This window comes from Chlamydotis macqueenii, chromosome 8 (assembly GCF_036417535.1).
Source record: "Chlamydotis macqueenii isolate bChlMac1 chromosome 8, bChlMac1.mat, whole genome shotgun sequence".
Taxonomy (NCBI): domain Eukaryota; kingdom Metazoa; phylum Chordata; class Aves; order Otidiformes; family Otididae; genus Chlamydotis; species Chlamydotis macqueenii.
Window position 1 is genome coordinate 21,255,604 of NC_141563.1, and position 19,258 is coordinate 21,274,861.

Below are 19,258 nucleotides of genomic sequence, written 5' to 3' on the forward strand. Positions count from 1 at the left end.
GATGCTGTGCTGCTTCCAGTTCTGCTGCATTAGTACATCCAAGTGTGGTTGCAACTAGTTCAGAAACCATTGCACAGACGTTTGTCAAAGCCAAGACAAATATTAATATCACCAAAGTTACATGCTCAGATTTTACTGGTGAAAATTTTAAAAGTCACTACTCAGGCACATTTATCAGAGCTGTACTACATAGATTGGCTAAAGACTATTGAACATTAGAAATATATAAGTACAAAAGCAATGAGTAAAAATGGTAACAGCTGGAGAATATTGAGTAAATTCAAGGAAATCACGATCACCTCATGGGTATTTAGTAAACAATAGTTTTCTAAGTTATTTGCTATGCATTGTTTATTCACCTCTTATAAGTATCATACAGTATAAATAGTATTTTTATTTCAGCTCCTAGAACATTAAAAAAATCTGTGGAAGCTAGCTGAGAGTTTTGCAAGCGTATCTGAATGGCGAATCAACTGAGGTAAGTTGGAGTTTATGTCCCTGAACATATTGTATGATCAGTGGATAATGCAGGGTTTAAATAGAGATTGAAAACCACAGGGTATTAAGTATCTGGGAATGTTTTACCTTATGGAGTTGAAGTCTACAACTAAGCTTAACAAAGAGGTAATATGAAATACAGTGAAAAAATAATTGCTGGGTGGTCTCTGCCACATACTGTATCGTGCGGTGGAAAAGGCTGAGAGCCATAAGAAAGATATTGGGACCAAACCTGACATACTGTATACATTAAACATCTTACTATTTACCTTCTGAGAAAAGTTCTTTAAGGAACTCATGGGTTTGTTAACAAAAACTTTATGGCATTATAGGAAGCCCAAAATCTGGGATGAAAATGCTAGTGTTAGCCAAACCTTCAGGTGGAGCAAATTTTCCAGAGTTATAAAAATATTGGTTTTTGTGAAGCTGAGGAATGGATACCATATAAGTGGATCTCAGCCCATTTGGATAGCCTTTGAAAAATCACAAACATTACTTTTTCATTCGTTCTCTTTAACAATGGTGAACTGAAAAGAGCTGAGTGCAGTACTGAAAGCCATGACTTAGTAGAGTTTGAATCATAAAGAAAATGCAGGGGAAAATGCAAGGGAAAATACACAATTAAAAGAAGGGAAGTCCTATGAAACAAAATGAGTGTAAGATTTGTTTGTTTTCTTCATTTTTTTAATTCTTAAGTATCAGGGGCCTGAGGGCACCACCAGGCCTCACTGGCCCAGAGAAGCCCGGTCAGGGCTCCCTCACCCTCCCCACAGACAGGACGCCATGTTGGCCCTCAGGGCTGTCACCTCTGCCCCAGCCACAGCACAGTAGGACCCATCTCCAGCTCCCCACAGCCCTGCCCTGCCCGGCCATGGGCCCCACTTGAGCCGAGGCCCCCTGCAGGCCCACATCCTGGCCTAGCCTTGGCCCATCCCTGTACCCAGGGAGATGCCTGATGCCTGGGGCTCCGGCTGCTCCAGCAGCCCTAACCTGCCCCTCTCCTGGCTGGGGGTCGGATGGGCCCTGGCTGCCAGTCCCTGCCCTGCCATCCCGTTGGGCCTCCACGCTCCCAGCCCCATGGAGGCCTCAGCCTGCACAGGGAGCCAGTGTTAATAAAGCAGGAGAGCTGCATGTTGTAGTCTTACAGAATACATCAGAGCCGCGGAATGGTGTATGTTTCTTTCTCATCTCTGTAAAATTGTGTAGGCTCAAACTGGGACTTCAAGCATATACCACTGCAGCCTTTATGCAGACAGTGAGAGAAGTACTGCAGAAACCTCTCTGCTGCTCTGCTAGGACTAATACGGAGGCAATGTAAGTAAAACATAGACTTCTGCTAATTTCTAAGGGATTTGAGTCAAGCCCCTTAACTATATACATTATGTTCTCCCTTCCTCTCTGCTCACTTCAATCTCCTCAAAATTACCACTCATAGCTTAATGAATAAGCACTATAGCCTTAATGCTGAAGGGAGGTAATAGAGGAAGATTACAGAGTGAGTGCAAGGAAGGAGTTCTAGTGTGCTGTGTTATTTCTGCTGCTTTACTTTTGATTAATGGAACAATAAACACCAATGAGAATTGATAGGGATAGCTCAAGAGATGTGGACAGATGGTTGTCTTGTGGCTCTTCAAAGGGCATTTACTACCTTAAATATTCTATGATTCTGCAATTTTGGTTGAGAGTTGGTGCCTCTATTCCATTTGTATGGGTATCCAATTACAACTCAAGTATTTGCACTTGACAGCAGTTTTAGACTACATAGTTAAATGAAAAATGAACAAAATGCAGTACATACTTTAATAACAATCAGTCTTAAGAGAATTTTTTGAAGAACGACTTCTGACCCACCAGGATTATTAAACATCCCATAGCATTTTTTGTAAGATTAGTCACAGTGTCTTTTCTGAAACTCAATTGATATTATTACATTCTGCCTCCATAAATCGCCCTACGGTATCAACTGAATGTAGTATTCTTCTGTCATATGCTGTTGTAGAAAGTTAAAAAGCTGTCATGTTCCACCTCAGAAATGGATCCACTTTGCTAGAGTGTAATGCAGTTCTATTACAAGATTTGGAATTTTTTGTTATTTTATAATCCAGTACATTTGTAAGAGAATCCATTATCTTTTTCAGTGCTTCTTGCTGTCCTCATCTACATTAATGAATATAAAAATGATAAGTATTAGTATTTTGTCCTTTTTCAAGTCTTATCTTTTAACTGAGAGGAGAGCCAGTAGCCCTGCTCCCCTTGATTGTTATGTATGTCATTATATGTTTGCCGGAATGTGGATATAAACCTAATGCTCTGTCTAGATTCAAGTGTGAATAATTACATTCTGCCTACCTAAAATCCCACTACAGTTTCATTTGGGTACAGTATATTTCTTCATTTCCTGCTCTCGGGCCTGTTCTGGCAACTATTGAAGTTAATGGAAAGTTCTCAAGGACTTTGGTGAAGGAAAATGTCCATAAACTATGGTGTAATTCTGTTGTGGTATTAAACAGCTTGAGCTGACATAAGTAGAGTCTGTATCTTATTATAAATTACTTGCCCTGTATATCTTTACCAGTTAGGAAAACTCTTCACTTCTCATCAGCATTATGTGTATATTCAAGACATAACAAATGGCAATTACCATATTATATGCGTATTCTATTGGAGACATAATATCTGTGACTCCAGGCTGGAATATATTCGATACAGTTGTTCCCACCTTTTCTCTTGATTATATTTTAGAAGTTATTCCATTCACTCTCATTCTTGTGACTTCTGTTCATATTCTCATGAGCCAGGCCCAGGCCAGGGCAGGTCACAGCCCATCTCTTTATTCCTCCAAAATCTGTGACATGTACTTTTAACCTTGGCCTGAGCTATTGGCATGGAAATTGCCAGTATCCTAAATATACAACGTTCCTTTTCTTTGGCCTTAGACAAAACTGGGAATGGGGTTGGTATAAAAGTCTGTGATGATAGCTTCATACCATTTTTCAGAAACCAGCAAAGGAATTCTGCAGTGAAGCTAGAGCAGTGGAGAGAATCTCAACAATTTAATTCTGTGACTCTTACTGTGGCAGTGGGAGGTCATTTTAATTCAAGAGCAAAAACAGAGTCTTGCAGTATTACATACAGCATTTCTAATCGTTTAAAAGTCCTCTAAATCAGAAGTCTGGCACATGTAAGCAAGCTGGTAAAAACCCTCCTGACAAGAAAAATGGTTTTATTTTATTTAATTTTAAAATGTTTCTGCAACTTGCTATATTAATAACCTAGGGCAAGTTTAATTAAAGTCAATGAAGCAGTTTAAAGTGAAGAAAAAATCAGCATGAGAAAAAGCGTTGATTGTTTTCTAATTATGCTATGGACTTTTTCTGTAATGGATTCTTGCCTTTTAAACTCTAGATAAAGTCGCCGAGGTATGACAATGTAGACAGGAGACTTGGGAAATTTCTTAATAAAATTTCCTTACTAGTCCCTTCTCTAGATATCTTAGCACCCTTGTGACATGATCCTTTTCATTGCTTTTTGTCAACAGTTGGACAAGGTGGATTTTATTTTCTGAAGATTGTAACAATAGAAAATTGTATCATGCAGGAGAGTTTTGCATGTATAGTTTGAACACATTTTGGTTTATGAATCCTTTATTCAGAGAGCAATCCTGTATGATATAAGTGTCCAGATTCAGCCTGAATTGAGGAATACCAGTGAATATGGAGAATAGTTGTGAATGCTGCTCTGAACCTATAGATGGTCTCAGTAGGATTTTGTTTTGACACGGTTGGGCAATTTGCCTACAATACAAATGGCACCCCTTTTACCTTCAGTAGATAAGGATCTGCCAGTTGCATGTTGCCTCCAATCATTCCCACCAAACATTTCCTACAGGTGATGGGCAGTCCGTATTCCTGCCAGATGATCATCAGCCAGGTTCGTGATCTGACATTGATTTACTCTAGCAGAACCGTTCATGTCTTTTGGAGTGATGGATGGAAGTACATTTTAGAGTTCATCCTGAGGTACCAGTGAAGCTCAGAAGGGACGATGATAGGATAGTTGACTTTCCCCAGGTAACAGTCCAACATCTCAGGACAACATATATAGAATCATAGAATCATTTAGGTTGGAAAAGACCCTTAAGATCATCGACTCCAACTGTAAACCGAACACTGCCCAGTCCGCCACTAAACCATGTCTCTAAGCACCACATCTATGTGTCTTTTAAATACCTCCAAGGATGGTGACTCAACCACTTCCCTGGGCAGCCTGTTCCAGTGCTCAATAACTCTTTTGGTGAATAAATTTTTCGTAGTATCTTACCCTCCCTTCTGTTAGATGCAGCATCTCATGCTTTGGCCTTTCTGACACGTCCCAGTTCATCTCATCTAACCTACCAGAGGAAGGTATGAGAAGCGCAGTTTGTGCTGTAGCCATCTCATCCAGAAATTTAACTTGAGGTTTTATATTTTCAAATCCATCTGCATATCAGTAAGTAGTCCCACTAAGCTGTTACAAAAAAGCATGTGCTGTGTTATACCAGCTATACTCTAAAAGAAAAATTAGCTTTTGTAGCCTGCTGTAAGTCCCCTTTGTTCAGGACTACACATTAAATGAAGGATATGTTATAATTTTTGAAACACTTACTCCTTTGTTTTGTTTTAGACGATTTGTTTACTCTTAAAAATCTTTCCATCAAGATTTTGGCCCGTTGACTGTCCAGAGGCCTCCTTAAATTAGAGCAGGTACATTAGTTTCTGCACTTGTGAAATCCTGAATTGTCCATCGTTCTTCAGGACTGTTTTAATGGGCATGTTTCTGGTCCTGACGAAGAAAGAGTCTGCTTGGCAAGATGCAGTAACCTAAGCATGAGCTTTGAGTGGGCTTCTTGCTAGAGTTCACTAGAGGAATGTAGGAATTGAAGTGCTCCTAGCAGTGCATTTTTCCTATGAGAAATTCACTAAATGCTCACAGAATCAAAGGCCACAAACAAAATTTTTTCCATCTCTCTAGAGAAGCAATGAAAGCATTTCCATTTATTTTGCAAACAATCAACTTAATAGTTAGATTATTTTTTTTTTAGAAATGATAACTTGTTGGTAACTGTGTGTTAAAAAATACATTGCAAGTCATTTAGGTTGCAGGATCAGGCACTCCCAATTTAAAGGATGGTCCTAGAAACCTAAGTCAGCTTCCCTCAGGTCTGTGTTACAGTAGCATCCTTATTTACGAATCGTGTATTATTTTTGCCTCATTTTGCACATAAGAGTGGTGATCGCAGGGAATAAGGAAGGTGTTGAATAGTTCTTTTTAACCTCATTGCCTAAGTTTAGGCCTTATTTATTGTCCACTGTGCCAGCTAATGTAATCCAAACTTGCACTGCATTTGGAATTACTAATTTCTTTTTCCTGTTTTCAATGACATTCTTCATTATAGAATTATCTGAATACTTCCCTGACGAGGTGTTTGGTTTTTTTTTTTGTATGGGGGGAGCCAAGAATATTATCCCCATTTTATAGCTGGGAAAGTGTAAATTATCTGAGCAGTAGTGAGAAGTCAATATGATTAAAACTTGTACTGGCACTCTTTTAAAATTTATATCGTCTCAGTGACATTGCATGTCCTTATGTTCCTGTATTATGCGTAAGGGTAAATAGGAATTTTGACTTCTTGTCTTTCTATCCTTCATTATGTGCTCTTTCTCTACTACATCATCCTTTATTTGGGCAGTCTCTGTCTTTTTAATCTTCGCACATTGGGATTTCCCTTTAGGCCCCCATCATTTTCACTGCTCATATCTAGACATTTCCACTTTAGAGACAATAAGATCAAAATTCTGTTTAATCGTCCACTATTAAAAAAAAACCCTGGAATATTTTTATCTGAAAGATGTCTTTTTAAAGCAAAATAGATTCTACAAAATGACTAAAACATGGACAGTATCAGTGCTGACTTTGGTCCTAGGACTGAGTGATCCCTTTCAGGGACAATGAATGTGTATGCCATTAGCCAAGTCTGACAAAGGATCCTGGTTAACATTAATTTTGTTGCTGGTGGTTTTATGAATCAAAATTCTGACTGCTGAAAATTAGACTGAGCAAACTGAACTTAGTTTGGACAGACCACTGCAGGGTATGAAATGGTCCTTTGCAATGAGTGGGCCTTGATGTAAGCAGTCATGCACCAGCATACAGAGTGCATATTCCATGTCTAAGCCACTCAGTGACTTGTATTTATTATTTAGACTGGCACTCACTTATGTGAAAATTCTGTGTATTTAGATTGGAAACAATTTTAAATAATTAACAAAAATATATCAACTCCAGGAAGAGGCATATCACATTAAGTAACACAAAATGTAGATTTAGGAGTGCTACTAATAGGGTGGATAAGCATGCTCCTGCAGCCTGGGCCAAGCACGCTGTTGATGGCAATTAGAAAATAGTGTTCACAACTGTGAAAATTAAATGCAGGGCCTTACCGTTTGGGGTTATCTAGAGGAAACTAAATCCTTGAGCAACTGTAGAATTTTCAGTGACATGCCTTGCTACAGTTTTTCTCTGGCATAATTTTGGTTGCTTGCAATGATTGTTTTTCTTTTCCAGAACAGTACAGATTTGGACACTGAATCATGCTTTGGTGTCTTGTCACCACGCATCGCTGTGATGGCACAGTGGCTAATGGTGCATGGTCTGAGTGCAGCATTACTGTTCCAAAACAGATCAACTGCTAAACTGATAGGCAGTATAATGAGAAACTCCTGCTGACAGCAGGTATTTCTCTTTTATCTGAGAATAATTCACTGAGTAGATAATTGGTGAATTCCCAATGGGAAAAACTTGATTCTGTCTGAACATGGGTTACCAAATGTACCACCATAAAATAATTGATTTTGTGATACGTCAAGTAGGGACATATTTGAGACTATTGAACTTTTCACTTAGGGCCTCAGGGTGAGCTTGAACTAAGCTCCCAAAGGTGAAGAACCAGTGCTTGACATGTGCAGGGTTTTGCACACTAACAGCCTCTTTAACTTTCATTTTCTCTATTAATCTGCTTTCACCGAGATCTAGATGTGCACAGAGTCTCATTAAGATGGTTGAGTTGTCATTGGAGATAATCACCAAAGGAATGTGTTATAAAAGGAGAAAAAAAGTATGTCTAGAAAGTCTGAATAATTTTTTTATGCTGTTGTTTTAGTGAAGAGGCTTTGGATGCTGATAGGAAAGTTACTATAGCTATAGGGCACATTTAATTGCATTTTAGAAACTTCTTTTAATCCTGTAATAACAAAAAATTAAATCAGTGCTGACATTTTTTTTTTGTTGCCAGAAGAAGGTAGTAAAAGGGTAAAGAAATAATTGTTACTTCTGAGAATATAATTAGCAACTTTAATGCTTTAATCTAAAAAATGCATATTTTGAGCCTGGGTGAATGATTAAAGAAAAGATATTGAAAGCCTTTGAAATTTCTGACTGTTTGTTTTTAATTGTAAATTATGATCACTATAATTAGCTCATTTAGTACATTTATAATGTAAACAAATCTGAATATACAGAAGTTCAGTGATATATTTCAGGGCAAATAAGAGCAACATTGTGACCCTGGGCTCTATTTATTAAGCCTTTCTTGTAGCATTTGGCACTGCTTCATTCTTTCATACTTTTTTTTCCCCTCTTTTTTTTTTCTGGAAGATAAAATAAAGCCGTACGTAATACTTACAGGTCTCTGCTGAGGTCTTAATGCATCTGGAACTACACTGAAGAACGTACAGATAGAAATCTGGTCCTTTTTGGGCTTTATTTAGCCCTCACTCTGAAGCTTTCTTACCGCTAGAGTATTTATCACCTTAAAAAGTAAATACTACATGGTTTCTTAAACATTAGGTTGTTAATACTGAGGAATTAGATCAACTGAAAGTGATATTATGTTTCACGTAGACTTACCTATTTCCATTGCTAGCTGTGTACAGAAATGAAGTGTGTCTGATACTGGGGGTTCTATTTCCTGGTGATGCACTTTATTTAGCATCTTGGGACTGGATTTCAGGAATCTGCTCCTTTCCTGGGGCACGTGCTGCCCTACACATCACTCAGTAACATGAACAGGAGCTGCTCAGCTAAGAGTCCCTGCATGCTAATGGAAACACTTAATGAGTAACAGGATGTTTTCCCCCCACCAAGTTCAAAGATTAAAATTTGGGGTTTATTCTCAGCATTATTTTTATTAAAAAGGCATCTTTTGTTACATTTCCAGAGCTCAGTTATCATGCTGCAACACACTGCATCCAGTTTTGATAAGTCATGGAAAGTTATGATTAGTTAAGCTCCTTATGAATAGAGGAGGCTTCCCTGAAGGTTGAAACTGGCCTCTAACTTGAGATTTTAAATCATTGTTGAAGTGTTTTGACTAGGCTGCCTTTGTGTACACTAAACAGTTTAAGGTTACTTTTTAATCCAGTGGCGCCTGTTTTATGATGTACACTTGCTGTGGATTGAATGTTGTTCTGTTCGTTGCTGCCAGCTGTCTCCTTGGGATCCTCTAGTAACTAAGTTATTTTATCTCAGAGGAATGAATTGGCAATAACAAGCAAATAATAACTTTTCTGCTAAATTCTCAAGATTTAAAAAAAAAATCCTCTTCTTCTGTCATACTTCCCCTATAATGTGAAATGCATTGTATGGGTTAGTTGCTCTATTCTTAGAGTGAGCCGTCAGGAGTTAAAATGTTTATAGCATGAAACAAAGATAGAAAAGGTACCTATTGCAGCAGTGTATTCACCATATTCTGTGGATGTTTTTTAGCTGAAGGAAATAAGCCCTGGTTATTACAGCTGTCACGGTGACATCTGATATTTCAGTATCAGTGATTGCCTCACCCACCACATGACCCTGATCACTGCCGTGATTCTCTGTCCACTATTAAACTGTGAAAGGTCTTGGCCCTCCAGGTGCTGTTTCAAGTCTGAAATAGCAACTTGTCTGTCATACTCTCTCTGCCTAACTTAATGCTTAAGGACCCAGCAAAAACGTTTAATGTAGACAGGATCTCATACAGCAACAAAGCAAAGAATGTGTCTTATGTCTGTTTTCATGGCTGATGCAGAACGAGGGCACTAAGTATGCATCGGTTATTAAAAATGAGCAAACTTTCAAGTGACTTTGTGGCTTAAATCTCAACAATTGTATTTTTTTACATTTGATTTCTACTTTTGGAGAACACTCTTGCTTCTTGGAAGTCCTGAGAGGTATCTTGAGATGTCACACAGGAATGGGAGCGTATAATAACATTACAATTTTCATGAGTCAAAACTGAAAAATTCCAAAATATTGTCATACAAAGTTTCAGATCCAAAGCGGCTCTTTACTGAAGTTTTGCTTTTCTTTCCACACCAGGGAAAAACAAACAAAAATGGTTTGTGGAAATCTAGTTAAAAAACCTAAAGCTATAAACCAAACTCCAAAATTGTGTAGTTGTAATGAATAGAACTTCGCCTTGTGCACATTTTTCCCTCCTTAGTAAGTACCTTACTTGTGGTAAGATTAATTTCAAAGTTACTTAACATAGGCAACATGAAAGACGCAGACAGTAGTCTTTTCTATGCAAATAGATAAGGCCTATCAGGCCTACCTAATTTTTAGGAATAAGACATTAGGAAAGATTCTGTACTTAAGATAGCGGAGCTGGCCTAACTGGCTATTGCTCTGCACATTCTACAAGCTTTGATACAGTGGTTGTCAGACGTTTCCAGCCCTGAAGGCTTATCTTTCTTAGCCCTGTACTGTTGTTAAATTAATGTGAACTGGTATGTGGGTCTTGACAGCCAAGAATTAGGGCTTGTATATGGAAATTCAGCTGCATGTGGATTGCACCAGAAATTAAGTCATATAATGCCAGAGTAATAAAGAGGTTGGATAACCTGCTTCTGTCATTTTTCTGGAGTGATTTGAGGTTCTTAAATGTAGTTTTATGAAAATTTTTTTTTTTGCTTTGATGGATGTGCTGGTGAGCATCTGACCTGCAATTCCTCCTCTAATGCAGAGGGAAAGGTATTTTTGTGCAGAGTGCACCTTCGCTAAGGTAGTGCTGAGTTTCTTACAGTGACCTCCATGAACAGGATCTCTAACAAACACAGCTGCAGCATGTTATATTGGAAAAAGTTTTTCTTTGAAATAGAACTATCCACGCTTTCATACCCTTTGCAGTATATTCTGGACTGCAGTTGCAAATACCATTTTTTTATGGCATGAAAGGCCCTCTTTTCTTGTTTTGTCAGAAGTATCTGTCAATTTGTAATGATATACGTGTATAATAGGTATATATGTATGCATAGTGTATATTATATACATGTGAAAAAACAAATACGTGACTTCATATCTCATGTTAAGATAAGAAAAGGCCTTCCTTTAAAAATAAAACCTTACAACATTTTATATTGTTGTAAACTAAAGTTATGGAGTTATAAATGCAGTTCTGCTTATCTTAGTGGAAAACCAGATCAGAAATTGTCAGCAGAGTACTTTTAGAAAAGTTCTGTCGTGACTCTGAAGATGGAAAGCAAGATAGACAAGGATTTAGAGCTAATGTGAAGAGACAAAGGGAGAAGGGAGGGTATGTGTTCCTGAGAGGAAACCTTAAAAACAAATGTGAAAAGTGGGAATATTAAGGTGCGTGCACTCTGAGCACATGTTTGGCATTAGCTTGTAACAGGTAGGGCTTGGCTGTCTGTTAAATGAAAAACTACACCTCTATTGAATAAAGGACACAGATCAAGCCAAATGGATTAGAAAAAACCTTATTTCCTTAATTCCACTTCTGTGGAATATCCATAATGGTTGAATGTTCTCCATGCATCCATGATCCATTTGGGGTCTGGATCTGCACTGCTTTTTATACACAATATTTACTGTAATCAGAGATGTCACACAACCAGAACTTTTTGGAGCTAGAAGTGGGACTGTAAAATTTAAAGAGGAAAAAAAAATACTGTTTTATTTTTATTTTCTTTTAAAACAAAAATCGTTGCTAACATTTGTCAGTCATTTGTCTGTGGACAAACACTGAATTTGATGCTGCCATTGGCAGTTTAGGGATTAAAGGCTTTGAGTGTCGTGCTCTCTGGAGTATAACTATGCTTGTTCATTTTCTCTTATGAGATTTGGATGTGCTGTTGCAAAGCCTTGGTCTTCACTGTGCTCATAAGTTTTCCACAGTGATTATAAGTAGGGTCCTTAAATGATACTGTAATTACCATTATTCATAGTAATGGTTTACTAGTAATAATTACTAATAATCTTGATAATCCCCTAAGGAAAAATACTGTAGGTGGAAAGCCACAGATGGAGTCATTGTAACAAAGAGGGACTCATTCCTTGTGCCCATCTTGTAGTAAAGTAATTAATTCTCAGCCTTTTCTCAAGGGTGATGAAGAGATCCCTTGAGAGACTTCTCTCATACTGACCCTCTCTGTCCACCTGAAAGGCCTCCAGAATTAGGAGTGGAGGAATGAACAGGCCTCTGTCCTGATTCCTGTGAATAATTCAGGTGGCAAATATAATTCATTTCCATCCAGCCTTCTATCTGTCCTTCACTTTTTCTTCATCTTAATTTGCATGGCCTTTTGTGTTTCCATAAGTGTGTGGCACACCACGTAGAGTGTGTGGTAGACAAAAAATATAGCTTGGTAGACAATATGTTACCAGAAACTTTTCAGAAAACCTCTTTCTCACAGGATATGTTGCCAAATGTGTGTTGTTTTTATATTCTTAAATTCACTTTTTAAAAATGTGCACAAAGGTCGGTCTGTGTTTATCTACAGCTTTAAAAGAAGAACAATCAAAACAAACAGCATTCCATGATCATTTAGTCTTCAGACCCAATAACAATATTCTTATTCACTCATACAAGTGCATCTCTGTCCAGAGGTTTGTCCCGTACGCAGAATATGTCTGCAGCTCTTGGCACCATGGAGGGTGGATAAAGAAATATTTCTCATTGGCTAGAAAGGCTCTGTGTGGGTGAAGTAACGTAATCCTGAACGGTGCGCTCAGATTTTTTCAATAAATGTTTTTCGTCACTACAGAGCTTTATATAACAGCAGTAAAGGCAAAAAAGGAAATTAGAAACACAGCTGAGACTGCATCTCATACTTAATAATGGCCTAAAATTCTTACTGTTTATTAAAACTAACACCCCTTGTCAGAGTGTTGATAAAAAATTCTCTGCAGTCTGTTTTCTTTGATCTTTTCATTTTACAAACCACAGATATTTGTTGTCATTTCTTTATTTAGTTTTATATCTAAAACATTGAAACTCAAAACTGCTTTCCAATAATGTTGCGTGATGAGGAGTAATCCTGAATTCATAGAGCCAGCAAACTCATCACAAAACAAATTTGTCCACTCCCAAAGAAAGGAGAACTCTAGTGTCACACAAAGAGAAATGGTCAAAGGCAGCACCAGAAAGGATGCTTTCGAAAACCTGGCGTGTCTGTGGTCCTCATGCTTCTGCTGCTGTCCAGCCAGAGTACAGGCATAACTTCTTCTAATATACACATTTACCTTTTGTTTCAGCAGCTCCCTGGCTCCTGCATATGCAAACATTTGAATTTCCTGTTGGCTCAGAGGTGAGATTTATAACATTTATTAAAGTTGCTTTTCACTGAGAGTTTACTGGGCAGAAAGCCTAAGAGGGCCTTTTTTTTTGAGGGGGTTTAATTGCTTGAATTTACCAGAGGGGTGAACATTATGCTTTCTTTGCAGCACCACTATCCACTAAGATTGCCAGGTGTTGAATTTCCCTAGAGGTTCCCTATTTATTGAAGGATTTCATGAAATATCCATCTATCCAGAGCTGGGGCTCCTAGCATCCCTTTTCCATTCATCGTCTTGATTTTTCTCCTTCATGGCTGCTTTTGAATTTCTTGATTGATCCTGTTCATTTCTGTCCATTCCTCTCCATAAGTGTCCTCCCTTTTCTCTGCTTGAGCACTTCAGCCATTAAAAATGGGCTAGACTTGCCTCAGGATCGAACGCACCTGAAAACCTTTTGCTGTGATGTGGCTGCTGGTGCAGAGACAGTTCAATGTTGGAAGTAAACCGGTGCTCTTAAGCAGGGTGGAAAGAAAGATGAATATAGGGCAGAAAAGACAGAATAAGTGGAGGGATGGGTGAAGAGCAAAGAAGCATTTTGTAATGTTTAAAATAAAAACCTATAAATTGCCCTTTAAAATCCATGAATGGACTTTTTCAACAGATGGCAGCCCTACTGTGAAGCAAGCTCAAGGCAGGCAGACCATAATTGTTAGCAAGTGTATTGTTAAGGGAATTTACTAATTTACTCATGCAGCAGCCACTTCAGTTGAAGAATAAATTGGAATATTTTGGTGCATTTCTTTTAAAAAGTCATCCACTTTTAAGTCTATGTATTAGAATGACAAAGTCTTAAATGGGCGTCTCCTTCACTAAACAAAAGATATGCAAATTACATTTAACGATTTATATTATGATAAAAACCGAAACACAAAAGAGACATTATCTTGCAAAAATGTAAAAGTACATTGCTTCATGAGTATATAATGATATAATGTGATGTTGATGTAGTTAAAGATGTCAGAAGGGAGACAATGACCTTAAAAGTTTAAGGCAGACACATTAATATTGATTGATTTTTAAGAGATTGAACAGCAAGAATATATCTATATATAGCCTGGATATTGGATTGTTTGAAAATTTGAGATGAGATACAGAACATTTTGGTCTTGTAATGTGTTAGACCTAATAGCAAGAACATGCTTTAAATGCAGTCATTTGTACTACAAGAAACTGGATGATGATTTGCCTTGAATTTAGCAGACTGTAAACCTATTTCTTGTAAAATCAGTGGTGTTTGACAAAGCTGGATGATAATTTCTGGCTTAAGCACAAATGCAAAAGTCGTAATGTAGGGTGGTATTTTTTGTGGGGTTTTTTGTTTTTTTTTTTCCCCTGTTCTATACATATGTAGGTTTGTATGTAGTCTTAGAATTATTTTGTACACACACACACGCACAAATTCCTATAACATGTCGAGCATTGTAAACCTCAGCACCTTCTGGCCTTGAACCAAATAATGTGACTGCACGTCTATCATGTCATTTTTTCTTCCTACTTTTACCCAAGTTGTGCGCAGGTGATCAATAACACTTCTTGTTTAGGCTCATCTTATATCCGTGTTGTATCCAGCAAAAAGTATTCAGCAAAGTCGTAGAATCATTAGGGTTAGAGGGACCTTCAAAGATCATCTAGTCCAACCCCCCTGCAAGGAGCTGAGACATCTCCAACCAGATCAGGTTGCTCAGAGCCTCATCCAGCCTGGCCTTGAATGTTTCCAGGGATGGGGCATCCACCATGTCTGTGGACAACCTGTTCCAGTGTTCTACCACGCTCAGTGTAAAAAATTTTTCCCTAATATCTAATCTGAATCTACCTCCCTCTATTTTAAAACCATTACCCCTCATCCTGTCCCAACAGGTCCTGCTAAAGAGTTTCTCCCCATCTTTCTCATAAGCCCCCTTTAGGTACTGGAAGACTGCTATAAGCTCTCCCTGAAGCCTCCTCTTCTCCAGGCTGAACAGCCCCAGCTCTCTCAGCCTGTCCTCATAGGAGAAGTGCTCCAGTCCTCTGATCATCTTCATGGCCCTCCTCTGGACCCTCTGGACATAAAGTCATAAAGAAATGTGCCTTGCATTCAAGTGGACGGTACTAAATATTGTGGTATTGTTTTATTCCTTTGTGGCAGTTTATTTTATCATCTCAGGTTGATGAAAGTTTTATGTTCTTCACAAACGAACTTTAGTCTTAATGTAGAGACTTCCACTGGTCAGAGAAATTGAGAAGTTGGGCATGGCTGGCCTTTTACGGACCAGGCCACAGACACCTCAGACACACGGACTAAGAATTTAACTTGCAGAAATCTGCTGGCAGCAGAGAACAAGTCTGACCTGTATGAGATGGATCTCATCTTGCTGAGAAGAGATCCTGCAGCATTGTACAAGCTGGAGATTTTATTTCAGAATCAGACCTCATGAAACATGAGGCATATAAACATAAGGTGCAGACCACATTTATAAAAAGTTTTTTTTTTAATATTGCTTTCCAACGAATCATTAGTCTTTTATCTTCCTCTCTCCACATATGAAGTGATAGAAAATCAATATCTGAAGGAAAGAGGACAGCTGGGAACCTGGAGTTCAGTCTAGACATTTTGCATAATAGAGAATTCTTGTTTTCAGGAAGCAAAATCAAGAAAAATTATCATGTAGCCACTTTGCCTCCAGATTCAATTTTTTAAATGTATAACCAGAAATAGACAAAGATAGATACTTTTTGGGAGAACTATCAAACAGCGAGGTGTCTGGGTGTCATAGCTGCATTCTATAAAGCTCTACTTAGTTTCACCAATGTTAAAACCTGCTTTGACCCTCCAGTATAGGAAAATAGGCCTAACAGCCTGTTTAGTAAACCAGAGAAGACACGGTGTCTCCAAAGAGCCTGGCCTGACTGAGCATCGAGAATCCCAGAAAGTCAAGAAATTTAAAGGCAGTCAAACTTGATTTAATTCTTTTTTACTACAATCTCATTTCAGAGAATGATTAACGGGAGAAGAGACATAAAATGGCAAAGTCTTGATCAAGGGAGTTGCTGTCAGGGTACCATCTAGATAAATTAGGAAAAGAATGCTTAGGTTTCTGTGAAAGAAGACTAATGACATTAAGTCAAGACGAAATAGAAAGGAGCAGGCTGAAAATCATAAAAGACCAACCTGCCCTGACAAGAAACCCTGAGCAATTTCCTGAACTGAAAAGTAACTGTAAATGCTAAGGAATGACTTGCTGTAAGTGCCAGGTCTTGAAGTTACTCAGGGCTGAAAATGACCCAGGCACCAAATTTGCTTTTCAGGACCTGTCAAGACAAGTGAAAGAATGTTCTGGAAGCATCTGAAACAGCAGCTGGTAGTAGCAGCTCTACATGCTGCAGGTGTTTTGCATCTCACATGCTCATTCTACTCAATGGGGATCAGTCCCTTTACTTAAATCTGAAACAGTCCCATCTGGAGGCAAGCAGACAGTGGGTGAAAGGAGAGTGTGAAACCTATAGCCAGTAAATCTTTATGTAATTCAGAGAACCTGTTTACAAGAAAGCAGGAATGGCAGTCTTCTGGAAGGAGTCGTGGCCCGAGCTGAAATCACAGGGAAACTTTGTAAGTGAGCCAAATGTATTTGTACAAAGAGAGATTTCTCAGAAGCTAAGCTTTGTCTTTAGGTAGACCAAAAAGAATTTTTTAAAAGGGAAATAAAAAAAAAAAAACCCACAAACACTTCAGTGGTTGTACTCCTGGAAATCTAGAGTGTTTAAACCAAAAGAAAATGCCCCCTTTCTCAGGAAATGTTGAATTATTGTTTAAGTATTAACTTAGTCTTCTAAGCAACACTAGTATTTCTAACTAAAGGAGCAGATCTTCTATCACAAGTCTCCTAGCTTCAGGTTTAGATCATAATACAGAGTAGCATTTCTGCAGCCAAGCACTTAGTGTGATCGGTACTAAAACTGTATGAGATTAGCTAATGTACTTCTCTGTGATGTGCAAAGTGAATGCCAGGATGCAGCATTGTACCTGACTGCAGTAGCATGAAGTTACGCTTCAACAGCGTTCCATTGTAATGTAGGATTTTGAAGGCAGGGAAGCAGTCTCTGGAGTGTTGCACATCACCAAGAAATTATTTTTGAAAACAGAAAATAAAGAAAGAGTTTGAACTGCTGTTTAGAACAAATAAATGGGAGCAGCAAAACTTTCAGTATTAGTATTACACCCAGCCATGTAACAATAACTAAATGAAGCATGTATTTAAAATGTGATGAGAAGCTTTTGTACATTTTAGTTCTGTTTGGCTCAGCAGGTGTGCTGCACTTTAGACTTCAGTCTACAGTGCTGTCAATCCAACAACTTTCACAGGCACTATATTCACTTAAAAGCTGAAAGAGAAAAATAGAAGGGGATGATATTAATAGCACTTAGCACTTATATAGCTTTTTCCTTCCTGAAAATACAGTGCAAACATGAGGTAATTAGCAAGTACTTTGTCTTGGAGATGCAGATGTGTATCTAAACAACCTTTAAGCAAAGAGAATAGAGACATGTGAGACCAACCTATGCCCAATTGCACGTTTTCAAGGTTAAGTACTGCAAAGTAGCATTTATGGTATCATTTATTCCTGTAGTGGGTCAGTAAGTCCAGCTTGTGGAAACCAACACAGTGTATTTCTGGATGCAGAGCTTCTTCTTCATTGTGTGAAGAACTTACTGTAATAACTTCAGATTTTATTTGATCAGGTGCCTGCTGTAGGAAACCACTGGCAAGTTATACAAGGAGGTGCGCTATTTGAATAGAGCCCAAATATGCGGTTATGTTGCACAGATGCAAGCAGTCTCTGTAGCAATTCTGCTGTGCCTGCTTCTTTCCATCAGCTCCAGCGTCTACCCACCTTGTATCAGGTATTCTCAATATGGACCACAGAGTCTTGTACTCTTGGACAGATAGATATCCATCTAATCCACCTGCTTAGAAAGTTCAAAGTCTCACAAGGAGACAACCAGAAGAGAGAGGTTCAGGTGGCACTGAGAGAAGTGAAATCCTTTGGAGGAGGAGAAAGCACAGACTGTAAGGGTAAAACTACAAGTCTCAGACTTAACACTTTTCTTCCTCATTTCTAGAGTAATGTTGGCAGCTATGGTGTGTTTTCAGTGTGCTTTTTTTTTTTGTGGTTCTAGTAAAAGTTCAGTGGTGTTTGCAAAGCTGGAAGTAGACTCATAAGTCAATTGGATAATTCAAGAGTCTTCTGAGCCCTTGAACTACCAAGGGCTGTCAGTGCAGATCAGCCAGGATGCAGAGCAAAGTGTACTGGGGGAACTGGTCATTTCACTCTCCTCTTCATTCTTAGGCCATTATGAGTTTAGGATGGCAAATCTGTCAATTTTGCAATTTCCTCCAGTAATAGAGTTTTGGCAGAAGCTGATGCCTGTATTGTATTGTACTCATGCACAGTTAGGTAACCAATGCATGCTCCATTTAAGAGAGGCACAGAAAGCTTCTCAAAGTTACTGCATTATAGTCTGTCTCTCTGTGCTGAGCTCAGCTGCTGAGAGCAGAGGAGGTGTGAAAAGGCTTGTTAATAAAAGTCTGTTTAGATTTCATTACTGTGAGCAGCCAAATCAAGACAATATAGATCGTACCAACCCTCTGAGAATTTCAGTCCTCTCTGGAAATGCTTTTTTTCCTGCACTGGATACCTTTCCCAGTTCAACCTTTATGCAATGCAAGCAGAGCTCTCATCTGCTGCCTTTGAAGAACAGAGAGAACGGAGACTCCCTTCCAATTATTGAGTATGGAGCAGGAAAGAGGAAAGAAGGAGCAGAAAGAGAGCTGTTTTCAGGGAGGGGTCTTGTTTCTCCTGCTCACACATGCTGAAGGAAAAACATCTGGCTCAGCTTTCTTTTTTTTTTTCCACCTTTTGTTTTTAATACTAGAAAGAGGAACTCCTTTGACTTGTAGGAGGAACAAAGGTGATTGGTGCGGAGGATGGACTAGATATGGCTATCTGTCAGACTTGTTGCAGAAATAACAAAAGCGTTGGGAAAGCAGCATAACTGCCTGACTGGTCTATGGGATAGGCAATTATAGGTTGATTATGTTCCAGTCGTAGTTGGGGTTTGTGGAAGCTGTGT

The 19,258-nt window shown here is 38.6% G+C and overlaps 1 long non-coding RNA gene across 4 annotated transcripts in view; it reads left to right on the forward strand.

Moving 5' to 3' along the window:
- The window catches only part of LOC147599956 (uncharacterized), a 502,172-nt gene that overhangs the window by 220,646 nt on the left and 262,268 nt on the right, over window positions 1-19,258 (forward strand). For 3 of the 4 annotated variants that reach the window (XR_015259213.1, XR_015259210.1, XR_015259212.1), the window contains exons 8-9: window positions 403-478; window positions 13,069-13,121. This is a non-coding gene — a long non-coding RNA (uncharacterized LOC147599956). The remainder of the gene's footprint in view (window positions 1-402; window positions 479-13,068; window positions 13,122-19,258) is intronic. The other variant, XR_015259211.1, reaches the window with a different exon arrangement.